A 17,599-nucleotide genomic window follows, 5' to 3' on the forward strand; every position below is an offset into this window, starting at 1 on the left:
AAGGTTGAGAAAATAAAAATTGTACCAGACATATAAATCATTAGTTCTATAAAAGCACAAATATTTGGGGGTGCCTGGGTGGCTCAGTGGGTTAAAGCCTCTGCCTTAGGCTTGGGTCATGATCCCAGAGTCCTGGGGTAGAGCCCTGCATTGGGCTCTCCGCTCGGCGGGGAGCCTGCTTCCCCTCTCTCTGTCTCTGCCTCTCTGCCTACTTGTGATCTCTGTCAAATAAATAAATAAATGAAATGTTTAAAAAAATAAAAATAAAAATAAAATCTTTAAAAAAAAGCACAAATATTTGACTCACTGTAAAGCAGTATGCCCTATCAGTTAGTGTCCTTTTGGAAAATATCCTTTGATTTTATTGAGAGAGGGCTGTTCCCTGTCATTTATAATATTGAGCACTACAGCATATTAGACAAATAGGGTGTTATAATAGCATCTGACTTCAAGAATCATCATAAAAGACCTTGAGAGTTCAATTAATCCATCCTGCCATCTTTACATCCGACAGCCCCAAATGATTCCACCAATAACCTCATTGGTTTGGAAAGAGTAATCAGAGTTTCAAAATGTGAAAATGCAAACCTTCCGACCTTCCTTCCCGCTCTCTCTTTCCCTCCCTCTCCCCCTCCCCCCACTCTTTCTTTCTTTCCTTCCTTCCTAACAGGTATTGATTTTATTTAGAGAGAGAGTGCCTGGGCATGTGCATATGTGCATAAGGGGAGGGTAGAGAAGGAAAGGGAAAGAAGCAGATTCCCTGCTGAGTGTGGAGCCCCTGGTGCAGGGGAAGGGAGGAAGCACCGTCCCACAGCCCCGAGATGACTGCGGCAGCTGAACCACCCCAGGCTTCCGCCCCACTCTTTCTATCAGTTGCGATGCTAATGAAATTTTCAGTCAGACCTTTCTAAATCATGTGCTTTCCCTATAACCATTTCTTACTACTTAAAAGGTGTAGTCTTCATTTTCTCGTAATTTTACATCTTCATTTGTATTTTATTATCTCCAAGATGATATTCTAGTTGGCCATATGACAACAGGGGAAACGGAGCTTCTTCTTGCACCACTTAGGTTAGAAGGGAGAGTTACACTCTTCTTAAGGCAGCCTAAATGCTACTGTTACTCCAAGTGCTTGTCTCCATCCTCCCAGGAAGGCCAGTCCAGTTACAGTCATTGGAAATAAACTGATTCAGATGTTTATGTGTTAAATTAAAATGTTGTCTTTGACTTGAGGTTAGAGCATCATAAAGGGCATGATCAGAAGTCTCTGAAGCTGTCCTGGGCAAAGGAGGTATATTTATAAATCCAAGCTTGCAGGAGGAAAGGAAAAAGACCTGTGAGCTCTTTGCACAGTACTAATGTCATTCCAGCCCAGCCTTATACCCCATCCTCCTGGCTTAATTATGCCCATTTTAGAAAGCCTGGTTAGCATGCGGTTTATTGTCAATTTTATCTGTTTTTAAAAATGAAAATAAATTATAAATTAAAAAAAAAGATTTTATTTATTTATTTGACACACAGAGAGAAAGATCACAGTAGGCAGAGACAGGCAGAGAGAGGGGGGAAAGCAGGCTCCCTGCTGAGCAGAGAGCCTGATGTGAACTTGATCCCAGAACCCTGAGATCATGACCTGAGCTGAAGGCAGAGGTTTAACCTACTGAACCACCCAGGCACCCCCCACGTTTTAAAAAAAATATTTCATTTATTTATTTGACAGAGAGATCACAGTAGGCAGAGACCGGCAGAGAGAGAGGAGGATAAATTATAAAATATTTTCGTTTAAGGCAATAATGCCTAGATATCTCTCAGGAGGTTTGGGGGAAACATGATCCAGGCAGGAGTTTGAGATAAAAATCCCATCTTCTTTCTCCACATGAAGGCTGGTCGACATTCTTATCTATCCTGTTCCCAACACAGGTTCAGGGAGACAATACTGATTCTGGTTGTTTCCTCAAGCTAATGCTCCTTCCAGTATTGCCTGATGGGATGGCAGAACATCATGGCTTTTGGCATCGTGCTCTTATCTTGTTTCATAAGTTACCAAAATCAAGTAGAAAGAACCAAATCCATAGACAGCTAGTTTAATTAATTAATTAGCTAATTAATTAATTTCCATATCATGACACAAACAAATTCCATATTCTGGGGAGGGAGTCCTAACCTCGCTTCATTAACCAGCTCCACCCTCTCTCCCTCCCACTCTATATATGCACACACAAAAAAGGGTGAACCCTCTCAGAGGGAATAGACTATGTCTTCGTTGATCTCAGTGCACAAGTAATGTCAGCTTCCTGAAAACTTTACAAATGGACACAAATTCCTGAAACTGCTCTTGTGTTTTTCCATGTCTGATGTTCACAAGGCGGAGCTTGGACTATGTCTCCCCATCACAAATGTTAATGTTCCCTCCCTGCCTGTCAACCCCATAACCCAGGTCTTCCGTGATCAGAAACTGGACCCATTTTCCTTTCCATTTTCCTGTCTTCTCTTCTTCTCCCACAGGGAAACAACCGTATAATCCAACTGAACTACTCACAGCTCGGGAACATTCCTCCCACCTTTGCAAAACTTTTTCACATGGATTTCCTTTCCTCAGAAGGCTATTTCCAATTCTAGTCTCCATTTCCTAGACACCATCTCAGATAGCACCTTATCCTACAATCCTTCCTATCTAACTCCCTTCCAAATATATGTGAACACATCCTGCTTTAAATGGTCACATGTTTTATAGTTTCTGAGGTATCAGATATCATCTCAACTTTTTTTTTAAAGGTTTTTTTTTTTTTTTAAAGATTTTATTTATTTATTTGACAGAGATCACAAGTAGGCAGAGGGGGGCAGGGAAGCAGGCTCCCCTCTGAGTGGAGAGCCTGATGCAGGGCTTGATCCCAGGATGCTGGGATCATGACCTGAGCCGAAGGCAGAGACTTTAACCCACTGAGCCACCCAGGCGCCCCTTTATAAAGGGGTTTATTTATTTATTTTAGAAAGAGTGTGAGGAGGGGGCGGGACAGAGCAGGAGGGAGAAGGAGAGGGTGAAAATATCAAGCAGACTCCCGGCTAAGCATGAGCCCCAAAAGGGGCTCCATCTCAAGATCCTGAGATCATGACCTGAGCCCAAATCAAAAGTTTGTTACACAATCAACTGAGCCACTCAGGCGCCCCAGATCATGGTAAATTCTTAAATAGGCTGCATGTAATTCCAAAAAAGAATGAGAAGGTTCTCCATAATCTGACATGAAATGTTATCTAGAATGTAGAGAATGATCTCCAAGATATATTTCTGCCTGAATAAAGCAAGATACAGATCAAAGCTTCTATATTTAAAAGTGAATAAAAGGAAACATGCATGTGTATACATTTTTTGCTTTTCCATAAAATATATTTGGAAGGAAACAAAAGAAAATGATAAAGCTGTTTGCCTTGGAGAAGGAGATGGGGAGGCTGGGTTACTGGGATTAGGAAGAATGTTTTTAAGGAACTGTATATACTTGTGTACCTTTTGAAACTTAAATTATGGGGTTGAAATACCTATCTGAAGAAACACATATGATTACAATTAAATAAATCTTTTGTTTTTATCCCTCTTTTAGAAAAATGCTTCTCTAAGTGGGTCCTACCATGATGTCTCAGATGAGTGTGTCAAACGCAAGAGCAAAGGGAGGCTTTTGATATTTTTAGCCAGCTCAGTAGAAGGAGAAAAGGGATCACTCTTGGGAGCTTGCAGAGTTTTAACTTCACTGCAGCTTAGAGTCCTGTAACTGTGCCTTCCCAGGAAACATCCCCAGGGAGCTCTCATCTCAAACTTGGCCTGGATTTCCCAGTTCTGGCCTCAGTCAGAGATGGTCACTGTTTGCTTTAATCATCAGGTGGGCCAGATTTCTGTGTCTGCCATGAATGAATATAGTAATTAGTGAGATTTAGGTCTTGTATTGGAAGTCTTGGAGAAGTTGAGAAAGCAGCATTCTTGCTTTTTGTCTTGAGGTGGATTTGGAGAAATGCCCTTCAAGTTTTCCCTTTCTCTTAGGGAAGGTTCCTTTGTACCTTAGCTTGGATTCTGCTATCTTGAAGGGTCTGATGTGAGCATCTGCAAATTAACAGGGACCAGGTAAGCAGAGAAGGTCAACAGGAAGTTTGAAGAAAATAAGAAAAAATTTCTGCATCACCCATTAGGGCTAATTTACATGGCCTCAAAATATACCCCCACCCCATTCTCTGCTCCTCACTGTTTAAAAATCCATAGCACATTTCTGAAAAGGAGTAACTACAACATTGACAGTTAACATAAAATTTTAAGAATGCCTTAATGAAAAAAAAAGAAAAAGAAGGATGGTCCTCTTTGGAATTTGCCTGAATGAGCTTCCATTATGCATTGGGAACCAGCAAAGCAACTAATCAGAAAGTGTGTCAGTGTGTTTAGACATATTCCCATCGGTGCATTTTCATAAGTTGTTTTGGTTTCAAAAGAGATCATATTTTGACTTGAATTACAGCCTTGATCTTTGTTAACATGAAGTGAACAGAATTGGAGGGATGTGGAGAAGGAAAAAAAGTGAAAGTAAATGTTTTGTGGCAAAGACTAAAAACGCAAATAAGACATCATCAGTCTTAATTATGTCAGCAAATTGACAAAACTCAGATCTCTTTAAGAGCTGTCAGGATGGTCTCTGCCTGCTCTTCTGCTGGGACATGTTTTCAAACCCATTAACTTCCCTTACTAGGAAGGAATTGCTTTGTCCCAGATATGGAAGCCCTACACTCCCTGTGGATGTGAAACTGTGTTCATGATTTTGACTTCAGAGTCTCTCTGTCATAAATCCTCCAGACTGAATATGAAGCAGAGAACCATTTAAAAGGGCTAATTTTATGCCCATCTTAACATTTTCAGGGTAGTTATGGCCATTTTGTCCCATATAATCATAGCCGCTTCACGACCGATGCTAGTAGAGACTCTAGGGATAGGGACAGTCTAGATTTAAATCTGTACCTCAGAACATTTGAGGCATTTAGGGGGGTGGCTGATAGTGACCTGCTACAGTATTTAAAGCCAGTAACAGAGCACATAATAGTAGAAATAATTACAGTTAACGTGTATCAAGTATTCAATAGATGCCAAGTGCTGTGCACCAGTATTTACGCAGAATATTTTTTACATCATCCCTGCTGCCCTAAGAAATAAATATTAAGTTTGTCACTAGAACAAAATCTTTATTTTAACTGGAACTGAAGCTCTCAAATTTCAAATCCTTCTCTTCAAAAATGTCTTTATCAAAAACACTGACAAATCCTTCCAAGGGGCTACCCCCAGGCAGTTGCCAGAAATAACTGATCCAAAGCATTGCCTCCTCAGGCTGAAAAAAGTAAGAAAGCACCACTTTGCCTCAAAGCGGACCCAGTCTCAATATGTCTGCCTGCAGTCTTTTAGAGGTTTATGCCTGAACTCGTAATAGAGAGATATCTGATCAGAGAGCTCCTAACCCATTGTAGGAGGGTGGTCAATGAAGAAATGAAGTTTTCTAGATTATTAGGACTAGGTAGCTATTGCCTGCCATGTCTCTGGTTCTTTACAAATGGCTGACCTATACATAAACTACCCTATGATGACCAATAATAAGAGATTCAGATTATAAAAATCTATTTCCAGGCAGGGACCCTGCATTGCTTGATGAATATCACCACTAGCCATGATCTTTCTGATTTGCAGCTCAGACCAGCAGAGGTTGGCCCATTGGGTTCTGTGACCTTGGTGAACTTATTTCTCCAGCTCTCACTTGATAATGCTTTCATGTTACTGAAATCTTTCATATTCTCGGATCCCAAAATGGCAGACCAAGCCCATAATCCTACATTCCTTACCAGTGGAATTGCTGGTAACGCTTTGAGAAACTACCAGACTGGTTTCCACACAGTAGCACTGTGTTACTTACTCCCCCAGCACTGTATGAGGATTTCTTCACATCTTTGCTAACACTTGGTATTTCTCTCTTGGATCCTAGTCATCCTAGAGGGTAGGAAGCATTACTTCATTGTGGTTTTTGATTTCCATTTACTGATGTGGAGCATATTTTCATGTGTTTATTGGACATTTGGAGAAATGTCTATTCTGATCCTTTGCCCATTTTTAAACTGAGTTTTCTTTCTTTCTTCCTCATCTTCCTCACCCACCCCCCACTTTTTTTTTAAACCATTGATTTGCATGTATAATCTAGCTACAAATTCCTTCTCAGATATAGGATTGCAAATATTTTCTCCCATTCTGTGGGCTGTGTTTGCGCTTTTTGGATGACATCTTTTGCAGTACAGACATTTTTAAATTTGATAACGTCTAATCTATCTATTTTCCTTTTGTTGCTCATGATTTTAACATTGTATCTAAGAATTCTCTGCCAAATAGAAGGTTATGATGATTTACCCCTTTATTTTCTTACTATGGTTTTATAGCTTTTGCTACTGCATTTGGGTCATTGATCCATTTTGAGTAAATTTCTGTAAACAGAGAATGTTTTTTTCCTGAGTTCTGAGTAAGTCCCTATGCTTTTGTAAACATCAGATACTATATTTTTTTTTGAACACTGGAGGGGTGGATAAAATGCTGATTCCTGAAGTACTGGAGCTCAGTTAGGACTTCAAGAAAAGGTAAATGATATCAACAATGGTATCCATCACATAAGGTTATTTTTTCTTCAGAGAATGAGTGATGGGCATGAAGAATATGAGCCACTTTTAAATCCATGGCAGTGTGTTGACCATCTATCTATCCTTCACTCTGTTATTTGTATTTATTTTGAAATACACTGGCAACTACTTCACTGCTAAATTCAGCATAATGGGTGTACATGATAGGGTGAAGAGCTATAATTATGTTTCTTCAAAGTACAGTCCAAGATACAAGATCATTTTAGCATTTTATTATGAGGTTTTATTTATTATTTTTCAAGCAAGTCAGAGTTTGATAAATTATGTAGTAGGAGCTGGATAACCAATCTAGCACACCATGCACCTAAACTGAATATGATTCCAATAAATGTATTTCTTTGATAAATGACTTCTGCCTCTATGATTTATCAAGTTAATGTGGAATAGCTCTAGAACAGCAAGGTAACAATCCTATTCCACAATTTTTTAGATTTTATACTGTAGGTTGAGAGGAGGGAAGGAGGGGAGTATATTTCCCTCCAAGAAGAGGTTAAGGGAAATAAATGGGTTTATTTTAAGTCAGTAGTGTGTGTTTCAAATAGTTGAACTAAAAACCAGGAAATGCTATAAAAACACAAGAATTTTGCTTATGCCTATAGTTGTGCAAATTAACTCTCTAATGAAGAACTGGAAAAAAGTCTTTAGAGGTAACTGATCTCATTAAACTATAAGATATGCAAAAAATTTCTCACATCGTAACCTCATTCCCAAGGGGTCCAGAGTCAGCTTGGAGTATAAAAGCATCTGCACAGGTTAATGGACTTTGGTGGGGTTTGGGAAGTAGGAAATATTATACCTGAAAATCTTACTGACTAATGTATCTGAAAACCAAAACACAAGTTGTATTTAGGTGGCTAAATGTAAATCCAATGCTGGACTAGATATATAGAAGGGTAGGGAGTCAAGGGAGAGATGGGGTCAAGATTGACATCTGGGTTTCTAGTTTGCCAACTGGATTGTGGTACAGTTCCTCAAGATATGGAAGAGGACCTGTTTGGGGGCAAATGACCATGGCTTTATTTCCCAGAAATAAATGCTTATTAAAATAAACATTTTAAACATTAAAGTAGAAATGCTTAACAAGGGGATATGGCAATCTGGAATGTGGAAGAAGGTTTTGGGCTGGGGATATGAATCTAAGAATCTCATGAATCTCTGTAGATTATCTACAGAAAGTATAGATTGAAAAGAGGTGGAGACCTGGAAAACCCCAATCTTTATTTTTTTTTCAATCTTTAAAATATAGTTAGGAAAAGGGAAAGCAGGAGAAGACTTAGGAGAAGCAGCTAGAAAATAGAAGAAAAACCAAGAGGCAGTGGGAAAGCAGAAGCCAAAGAAGCTGATGCAAGCAGGGAATTCTCAATAGTGTCAAATGGGGCTCAGAGGTCAAGCCGAATGTGGACCCAGAAGTTCTCACTAGATGTAAAGAGAAAGTCATTGTTTGATCTTAGTAAGAGCAGTTTTGGTGAAGCAGTACATGTCCCAATGAGACTAGGAGTAAACTTCGTATGGAATAGTAGACGAAGAAGTGAAGACAGTGGGATGTTTAATTGTTAACCGTCAATACCACGTCTCAAGATAGGGGAGACGTAGAGGTTGAGTCCTCTTTTGAGATCATTAATTTGAAGGAAAGAAAATCGATCAGTAGCTGGAGGAGAACATATGATTCAAATAAGTTATTTTAAATTTTATCTGTTCTAAAGTTAAAAATAATTTTATCATGTTCGAAAGTTTCTCTGAAATGTTGGGTAGAGAAGGAGAGGGAGGGGGTACTTAACAGCTTAAGGTTTGACTGAGGCAAGAGGTGATGGGATTCCGAGTGCAAGTAATGAGGATAAATATTGCACAAAGGAATAATATTTTTTCATGTGTTCTTTAAAATTTTGTGTTATATATGTGTATTACCTATCTAAAATATCGTAAAAATGAATAATATGAAAATTTGAAAGAATGATAAGGATCATCTCAATTGACATAATGACAATGAGTAAAAAGAATTCTTCAGGATGAAGGCAATCCAAGGAAAAATACATAAAGAGATGGTTCTTAAAATATGGGAGTTATGGGACAAATTGCCTCTCTGATGAGGTAGAACAGATGGGTCTCACCTTCCAAGGTCAGGAGATTCTACAGTATCCAGATGGTGGCTAAGCAAGGTAGACTATATTATATAGAATTTTTTCTAAAATTTGTTTCTAGAGGAATTGGAGAGTTGAAATTATGGAAACTTGTAGAGCAGTGGACTAAAAGTGTGGGCTTTGTGTCACACAGAACAGGGTGTTTAACAAAGCATCTGATTTTGATCTAAAATAAGACAATGTCCAAGAGTGTGATATGGATTCCCTCCCCTGGGTTGTGAACTGGACTTAACTGACTCAATTCTAACTAATAAAATGTGGCAAAATGATGGGATATCCTAAGATTTATTTACAAAAAGAATATGACTTCTGTTTATCCTAACATCTCCCTGCATCCTTCCCCTATTTCTCTCTTTTTCTCTCTCTTTATCTTAGCACTGAGGTAGAAAGCTGCCATGTTGTGAGTAATCCTATAGAAAGGCCCATGTGGAAAGGATCTGTTGCCTATGGCATCAACCAGCAAGAACCGGAGGCTTGCCAAAGCCACAGGAATGATTTTGGGAGATGTTCCTCCCTGATTGAACCTTAAGATGGCTGCTGCCCTAGCTGACAGCTAGATCGCTTGTAAGAGACCTTGAAGAAGAAGCACCCAGATTCTGAAAGTGAGGTAATAAATGTTTGCTGTTTTAAAATGATACTTTTTTAAACCATTGGGACTACATCAAAATAAAAAGTTTCCGCATAGCAAAGTAATCAAGAAAACTAAAACACAACCTTCTGAATGAGAAAAGATATTTGCAAATTATATAACTGATAAACGGTTAGTATCCAAAATATACGAAAACTGATACAACTTGATACCCCAAAAGCAAATAATCCAATTAAAAATGGCAGAAAACATTTTTCCAAAGAAATGACACGGGCATTTCTCCAAAGAAGACATACAGATGGCCAACAGACACATGAAAAGATGCTCAATATTACTCATCATCAGAGAAACACAAATAAAAACTACAATGAGATATCACTTTATACCTATGAGAATGGTTAAAATGACAAATATAGGAAATGACAGGTGTTAGTGGGCATATAGGGAAAAAGGAACCGTTTTGCACTGTTGGTGGGAATGCAAATTGGCGTAGCTGTTGTGGGAAATAGTGTAGAGATTCTTCAAAATAGAATTACCCCACAATCCAGGGTTCACACCCATGGGTATTTATTCCCCCAAATACAAAAACACTAATTTAAAGGGATACAGGTACTACTATGTTTATAGCAGCATTATTTACAATAGCCAAATTATGGGAGCAGCCTGAGTGTCCATAAATAGATAAATGGGTCAAGATGTTTATCACACACACACACACACACACACAAACAGGAATATAATTCAGCCACAAAAAGGAATGAAATTTTGCCATCTGCAACAACATGGTTAGAGCTAGAGAGTAAAATGTTGAGTGAATTAAGTCAGTCAGAGAAAGACAAATACCATATGATCTCACTCACATGTGGAATTTAAGAAACAAAACAGGCAAGCAAAGGAACAAAAGGACAAACCAAGAAACAATTAACTATAGAGAACAAACTCAGGGTTACCAGAGGGGAGGTGGGTTGGGGGGCTGGGGCAAGTAGAGGATGACCTTTAGAAAGTACGTTCATGATGGTGAAAAGAAAATGATTAAAAAAATGAAACGGCAAATTTCAGAGTCATCTGTCACGCAGCAACAGAAAATTAATATATTTAAGAAACTAGGAATAAAGAACAACTATGTGTTAATGATGGGGTTGTGCAGACAAGCCTGTCATCAAGGACGGCCACGAGACACAACGCGCTGGCATTTTTGGTGCTCATGTAGAACCAATGTCAGTGACTATACACAAAGACATTGCAGATGTCCCAGGTAAAGCTTAGCAAGCTGAAGATTGGTTAAAGCAGTGTTTCTCAACTCTGCTTACAAATTGAAGTCACCTCAGGAATCTTGAAAGAATAATACTGATCCTGAGACTTTACCACGAACCCAGAGAATAAGAATTTCTATGTATTGGTTCTGGACATTGACCGTTATTAAAAACTCTCAAATGATAGCAATGGGTAGCCCATTTTGAAAAAGAACCACTGAGCTAGCCAATTATATCCTTTTACTGAGATTCTCACATATTTTTATCCATTTGCATAATTTTATAAGAAACCGCGGCAGTACCTAATTTTTGACAATTTGCCTTTATCATTGTGATTCCTCTGCTTTGCAGTCTCTTGTCCCTGTACTTTCACTAACCAGGATGAGCTCTTGAATAGTAATATTTCTTTGGTCTCAGTATCTTTATTAATAAAATGAATATGTAGACTAAGTTATATCTCTAAAATGCCAACTGTATTAATTTTCTATGCTGCCATAAGTCACCACAAAATTAGTAGCTTAAAACAGTCAAACTTACCATCTCATAGTCCTGGAATCCAGAAGTCTGATCCAGCAATCACCTGGCTAAGATCAAGATGTTGGCAGGAATGCACTCCTCTCTGGAGGCTCAATGGGAGATTCTATTTCCTTGATCATTCAGGGGTTGGCAGAATTCAGTTCTATGTACTTGTAGGACTAAGGTCCCTGTTTCCTTGCTGGCTGTCAGTTGGGGGCTACCTTTAGTTCCTAGAGACTCCTCTGGTCCTTGCACATAACTCTCTAGTCTCAGAATCAGCAAAGAAATGTGGAGTCTTTCACTGCTGTCTTCAGATCTACCTTCCATCTTCGTATCTCTGACTGCATTGGAGAAACATTCTCCACTTTTGATGACTCATGTGATTAGATTGGGCTCACTTGGATAATCTGGATAAGCTCCCCATCTCAAGGTCAGATGCTAATTTCTCTGCAAAGTTTCTTTTGCCATGTAAGGTGACAATAGGTTCTGGGAATTAGGGTGTGGAATACCTGTGGGGCCATTATTCTGCCTTTCACACCTTGTGTATCTATCTAAGACCCTTGGATTAGTAGCACCATCTAAGGCAGAAGGCAAGGGCCCATCATCTTCACCTGGGGACTTTTTTTTAATGCCACATGCTTACACCCCAGGAAATCTTAATGTGCTGCCCTATCTCCGCTATACCAACTATACAGTAGAAACTACAGAAAATCAAAACTTTCTATAAATCAGGAACTGCAATCTATTTTTAATCCTTCAGTAATAACTGCTATAAATTTGCACACAGTGAGTACTCAAGTGAGAAAGTTATCAGTCCTCTAAGACAAGTTTCCAGAGATGACAGATGACAGATGGATTCATTTATTAATGTGGTATAGTGATTAAGTCATTGGACTTTCGAGTTAGACAAACTAAGTTTTAATTTTCGCTGTGTCATTCACAAACCATGTGTTTTAGGACAAATTATGCCTTAGGCAAGTACTCTTCTAAGTCTTGGTTTCCTGATGTGTAAAACAAGGTTGATGATAATCCCTGCAGGATATGTAGGGACTAAATAAGAGAGCTGGTATAAAGCAAATAGCACATAGCCTGGCACAGCACCAGCACCTTGTTGCCACCCGAAGAATGAGTCTTAGGTACACTGGGCTAACGATGCAGGTGGCTGTGGGAATATGTCAGATGGTGACATTATGCTCAGGAAGCGTATATTCAATAATTCTGTGTATTCTGTGGTTGAGAAGAGGGAGAATTTCCTTTCTCCCAGGGCTTGGAAGTCTTCATGTAGAAAAAGCCTTGAAGACTGAATAGAGACAGATGGACATGGGTGCCTTCTTGCTTTGATGAAAATGTGTGTTGATTTTCCCAATAATGTGAATGGAACTGCTTGTCCGCAGATTCAGTTTTCCCCATTTGCTAGAGAAATAAAAGGACTTCCCACCCTACCGTATAGTAGGATCAGCCTCATGGGTAACACAGGGTTCCAACAAACAGCAGCACTTCCCCCCACCCCTGCACACTACCTGCTTTTCCCTCAGCCTGAGATACTCTCTCCCCTTCTTAAGGAGTCAAGGCCCATACTCCATCCTCTTGTAGTTTTTCTGATTCTCCCAGGCAGAATTACCTTCTCCCTAATCTGTGCTTTCATCATGCACTGTACAGATTTTTATTATTGTGTTAATCACACTACAATTATTTATGCATTTGTGACTCCTTCTCTACCTGGTCTTCAGAAAGGATGCCTTCTTGCTGACGTTTTATCTTGTTTACTCAAAGCACTCCCTTGGGTGGTTCTTCATACTCACAGCTTTCTCAGGAGAAGATGACTGTGGTATTGTGGGAAATACATTGAGCAGAATAAATAGATTTTTGTGGGTGGAAAACACCATACTCTTGAAAATACAGAGCAGTATTGAGAATATGTCCTGCATTTGGAATCTGGAACCTAATTAGAGAAATGTGGAGGAAGTGGAGGACCATGGGATGTGTCTGGCGGCCTGGGGGATAGGCTAGACTCTGTCCCATGCAGTGGGCTGAGCGCCACCTCCCCTCCCCTCCCCAGTGCTATCCTGCGGCCTATCCAGTCACGGGGTGTCATGTTTTGCCCATGATTTTAAAGCATGGCCTGAGTCAGCATGGTCATAGGAAACCAGTTATCATACTAAAATAGTATCAGTTGCTTTCATTTATTGGGCAATTTACTAAATACCAGGCACTGTGTTAAGTGTTTAGCTACATTGTCTCATTTGTTCCCCCAAAACAAATATGACAGGTACCTATTATGCCCATTGCATGGCTCAGGAGAACAAAGTGATTTTTCTTAGGATGTTGTGGGTGACCTACAGATCTGAGTGTCAATGCATCATCACACACATTCCTGTGTCTGAAATAATCTGGTGTAATTAACTTGTTTGGAGACATAAAGGCAGGTACCAGAAATATCTATTAGGGGTGCTGTCAATGGACATGACATGGTCAACAGTTACCAGTAGATGAGAACTGACCTGTGAGAAAGGCCATCAGACCTCCTACCACTCACTCCTGACTCACTCACACTGTCTTCAACGGTGCCTAGAGGAGGTGTCACCGATCACATTACTTCACAGAGAAGTATCCCTGGATCTCCAGATGGGGCATGCAGATTCTGCTGAAGATGGGCCACCTAGGAGAGAACTTTCTCCTCTGGGTGGAGCTGTCAGTGGCTCCAAGACCCCACCCTCTTCTACTCACCCTGCAGGAGGAGGCTCAGCTATTAATTTCATCATGAGGACCAAGAATAAATCCATTCACATGGTCAAGAGAGGGAACATGAGTCAGATACCTAGATATGACTTTCTCTAGGCAGATATAGAAAGTGGGAGGTCTCAGTACCCACCTGGAGGGCACAAGCCTGGGGAAGAGCCTTGATCCTCTGAATAGCCCCTGGACTTAGACACTAGATTAAATTGTTGTCAGTGAGTGATTTTATGACTGCTAGTCACTGTGAGCTAGCTTGGCTCCCTTTCCTGATACAACAAACTTAGAATCAAATTCAAATGCCTGAAGTCTTGGAAAATGTCTTGTATGGCCTTTCCCTCCCACAATCCACTTTTCCAGCCTCATTTTCTGCCTGTTAACCTGGACCCTACACAATGACAAGAAGAAACATGATGTGCTGAATCACAATAGAATTCCCGGGGGCAGAATGCTGGTCCAGTGGGTACTACCATCAGGTCCTAAGTGGCTTTTCCTCACCTGAGAAACTTCTACAGCAGGAAGGAAAATTAAAGCCAAGATTAGGAATGAATAAGATATTTAAATTCGGAGAACTAAGGAATAAAGCAGATCTTTTAACCAAAGGAACAAAGCAGATAAGAAGCTTGGATAAATATAACGAAGACCAGATCTGGGTGGCTAGTGATGAGGTGTCTGTACCCCAGCAGTCTGAGGACTCGGCTCTTCATACCTCCCTCAGCTTCCTGGAGGCCTGCATCCAGTTCAGCATTCTTTCACACTTTTTTTTCCTCAATGAAGAGTATTAAAAAAAAATATCTTTATCAGAGAGAGAGAGAGAGAGAGAGAGAGAGCGCGAGTGAGCATGAGCACAAGTAGGGGGAGCTGCAGGCAGAGGGGAAGCAGGCTCCCTGTTGAGCAGGAAGCCCCATGTGTCCCCAGGACCCTATGATCATGACCTGAGCTGAAGGCAGATACTTAACAGACTGAGCCATCCCCACACTTTTTTTTTTTTTTTTTTTAATGTGTTTCAGTATATCTGGAATTTTTTTCTTTCTACTCAACCTCTCTGGGCTCACCTAGAGTTCCATTGCCTTCATCAAGAATTTTCAAATTATAACAGACTTTGTTAATCTATGTAATCCAAATGGATTCAAAGTGTTTTGAGGGCAGATTTATATGTGGCAAAGACAATTCATTTCCTCCATGGGAATGGCTTCTCTAGGCTTGGACTTAAAACTGGCTCAGGGTTATTTCTGTCATCTTCTATTGGCCAAAGCAGGTATAAGGCCATCTTAGATTTAAGGGGAGAAGAAACAGACCCAATTTCTTGAAGGCAGATGCTGCAAAGTCACATTGCAAAGGGATGAAGGAGGGGCAGATATTGGAGCCATTTTTTTCTTTTCTTTAAAAATTTTTTTTATTTGAACTTACTTAAATTCAATTAGTTAACATATAGTGTATCATTAGTTTGAGATGTGGGGTTCAGTAATTCATCAGTTGCATATAACACCCAATGCTCATTACATCACTTGCCCTCCTTTATGCCTGTCACTGAGTTACTCTATCCCCTCTCCACCTCCCCCCGCCCCCCGCAACCCTCAGTTTGTTTCCTCTAGTCAAGAGTCCCTTATGGTTTGTCTCCCTCTCTGGTTTCATCTTATTTTATTTTTCCCTCCCTTCCCCTATGATCCTCTGTTTCATTTCTTAAATTCCACAAATGTGTGAAATCATATGATAATTGTCTTTCTCTGATGACTTATTTCATTTAGTATAATACCCTCCAGATCTATCCATGTCGATGTAAATGGTAAGATTTATCCTTTTTGATGGCTTAGTAATATTTCATTGTATATATGTATAGACACACACACACACACACACACACCCCATCTTCTTTATCTGTTCATCTGTTGGTGGGCATCTGAGTTCTTTCCATAGTATGCTATTGTGGACATTGCTGCTATAAACATTGGGGTCCAGGTTCCCCTTTGGATCACAATGTTTATATCTTTTGGGTAAATAACTACTAGTGCCATTGCCGGGTCATAGAGTGTCTCTATTTTTAACTTCTTGAGAAACCTCCACACTGTTTTCCAGAATGGCTGTACCAGCTTGCATTCCCACCAACAGTGTAATAGGGCTCCCCTTTTGGAGCTATTTTTTTTTTTTTTTTGCAACCATCTTATTACATCACAATTATTTCTATTATCATGATGATTTATTCAACTTATACTGATTGTCATTTATGGGCCAGGTGGTGATCTAGATGACATGGGTGGTGTTAGAGAAAAGGAACCAGTAAATTGTCACATTTTTGTCCTTGGTGGACTTACAGCATATTCATGATAATAATTACTAATATTTATTGAATAATTACATATTGCCAGGCATTATGCTAAGTACTTTGTATGTATTAACTTTTAAGATATTCACAACATTATATTATCTCCATTTTGTGGTCACTGAAACTGAGACACAGAGAAGTTAAATTCCATGCTGAAGGTCACACTACTGTAAGTAGCAGCTAGATTTAATCCCAGGCAAACTAACTCAAGTGATTAAGCATTAACTGTTACACTATACTGCCTGTCAGAACTCTAAGCATTGATAGAACCAGGCACAGAGGGCAATGGGAAGATTTCATAAAAGAGGTCATAGTGAGACAAGGTTTGACAGAAGAGTGGAAGGCTACCAGGCACAGGATAGTACACACCCATGATTCTTGCCCATTTATATATTGATTGAACTATTAATTAATGAAGTTACTGTCAATAAGCGTGTGGCTCTGAGTTAGTGATGAGTCTTGGCTCTAAGAGGCATACATCCAAATCAAGCTGAATTGAAGGACACAGAGGAAGTGAACATTTTCTCTTGGCTCAGTCATGGCAGGGTCCACGGACCACAACAATCTGATGAACAAAAGTTCTCTGTCTTTGCGTTGTTTTCTTCTGTAATGGCTTCACTCTTAGGTTCTTGCCACATCTGTAAAAACTGACCAGCAGGTACCAGCAGGAGTTCATCTTCATGAGAGAAGCTATCCAGAAGAGAGACCACCGTGGCAGAAGCAGTGGTCGGTATCGTTTCCTCGTCCTGAGAATCCTCTTTTGTAGTTAACTTGAGGTCAAATGGTTCATTTCCGGCCAAGAAAAGATGAGTAGGAGGGATTTACAAAACACTTCAAGACCTTGATTTTGTAAACAACGCTGCATTTTTACTGCTTCCTCTTTCCTTTGTCATGGTGCCTTATGTCAGGGACCTCATGTTTCAAATGGAGAAGTTACAATGTAGTGGAGGACAGCCCAGCCTGAATTAAGCATTGTATGAAGAAGAAATACAACTTTATTAATTTGCTGATATGTCAGGTTTTATTTGTTTTTACAGTATGACCTAGCCTATCCAGATTAACACAAACACCATTTTTCTAATTTTCCCATTTCCACTCTTGGTCTGCTCACTTGTCTCTTGTACCCATCCTTAGAATAGCTCCAGCAAAGCTAATCAAATGTGAGAAGGAAGCATTCCTTGTATGGTCTGAAATGGGAAAAAACAAAAGTTGTGCTGTGTTTTTTCCATGGCTATTTCTGATCTTTTGGGAGATAAATTACTATAAATCATGGCCACTTTCCTGAATCATTGATAAAACACAACCTCACACACCCACCAAGAACCACAAGAATAATCATTCTTAAAATGGA

The sequence above is a fragment of the Mustela lutreola genome, chromosome 4, assembly GCF_030435805.1.
Source record: "Mustela lutreola isolate mMusLut2 chromosome 4, mMusLut2.pri, whole genome shotgun sequence".
Lineage (NCBI taxonomy): Eukaryota > Metazoa > Chordata > Mammalia > Carnivora > Mustelidae > Mustela > Mustela lutreola.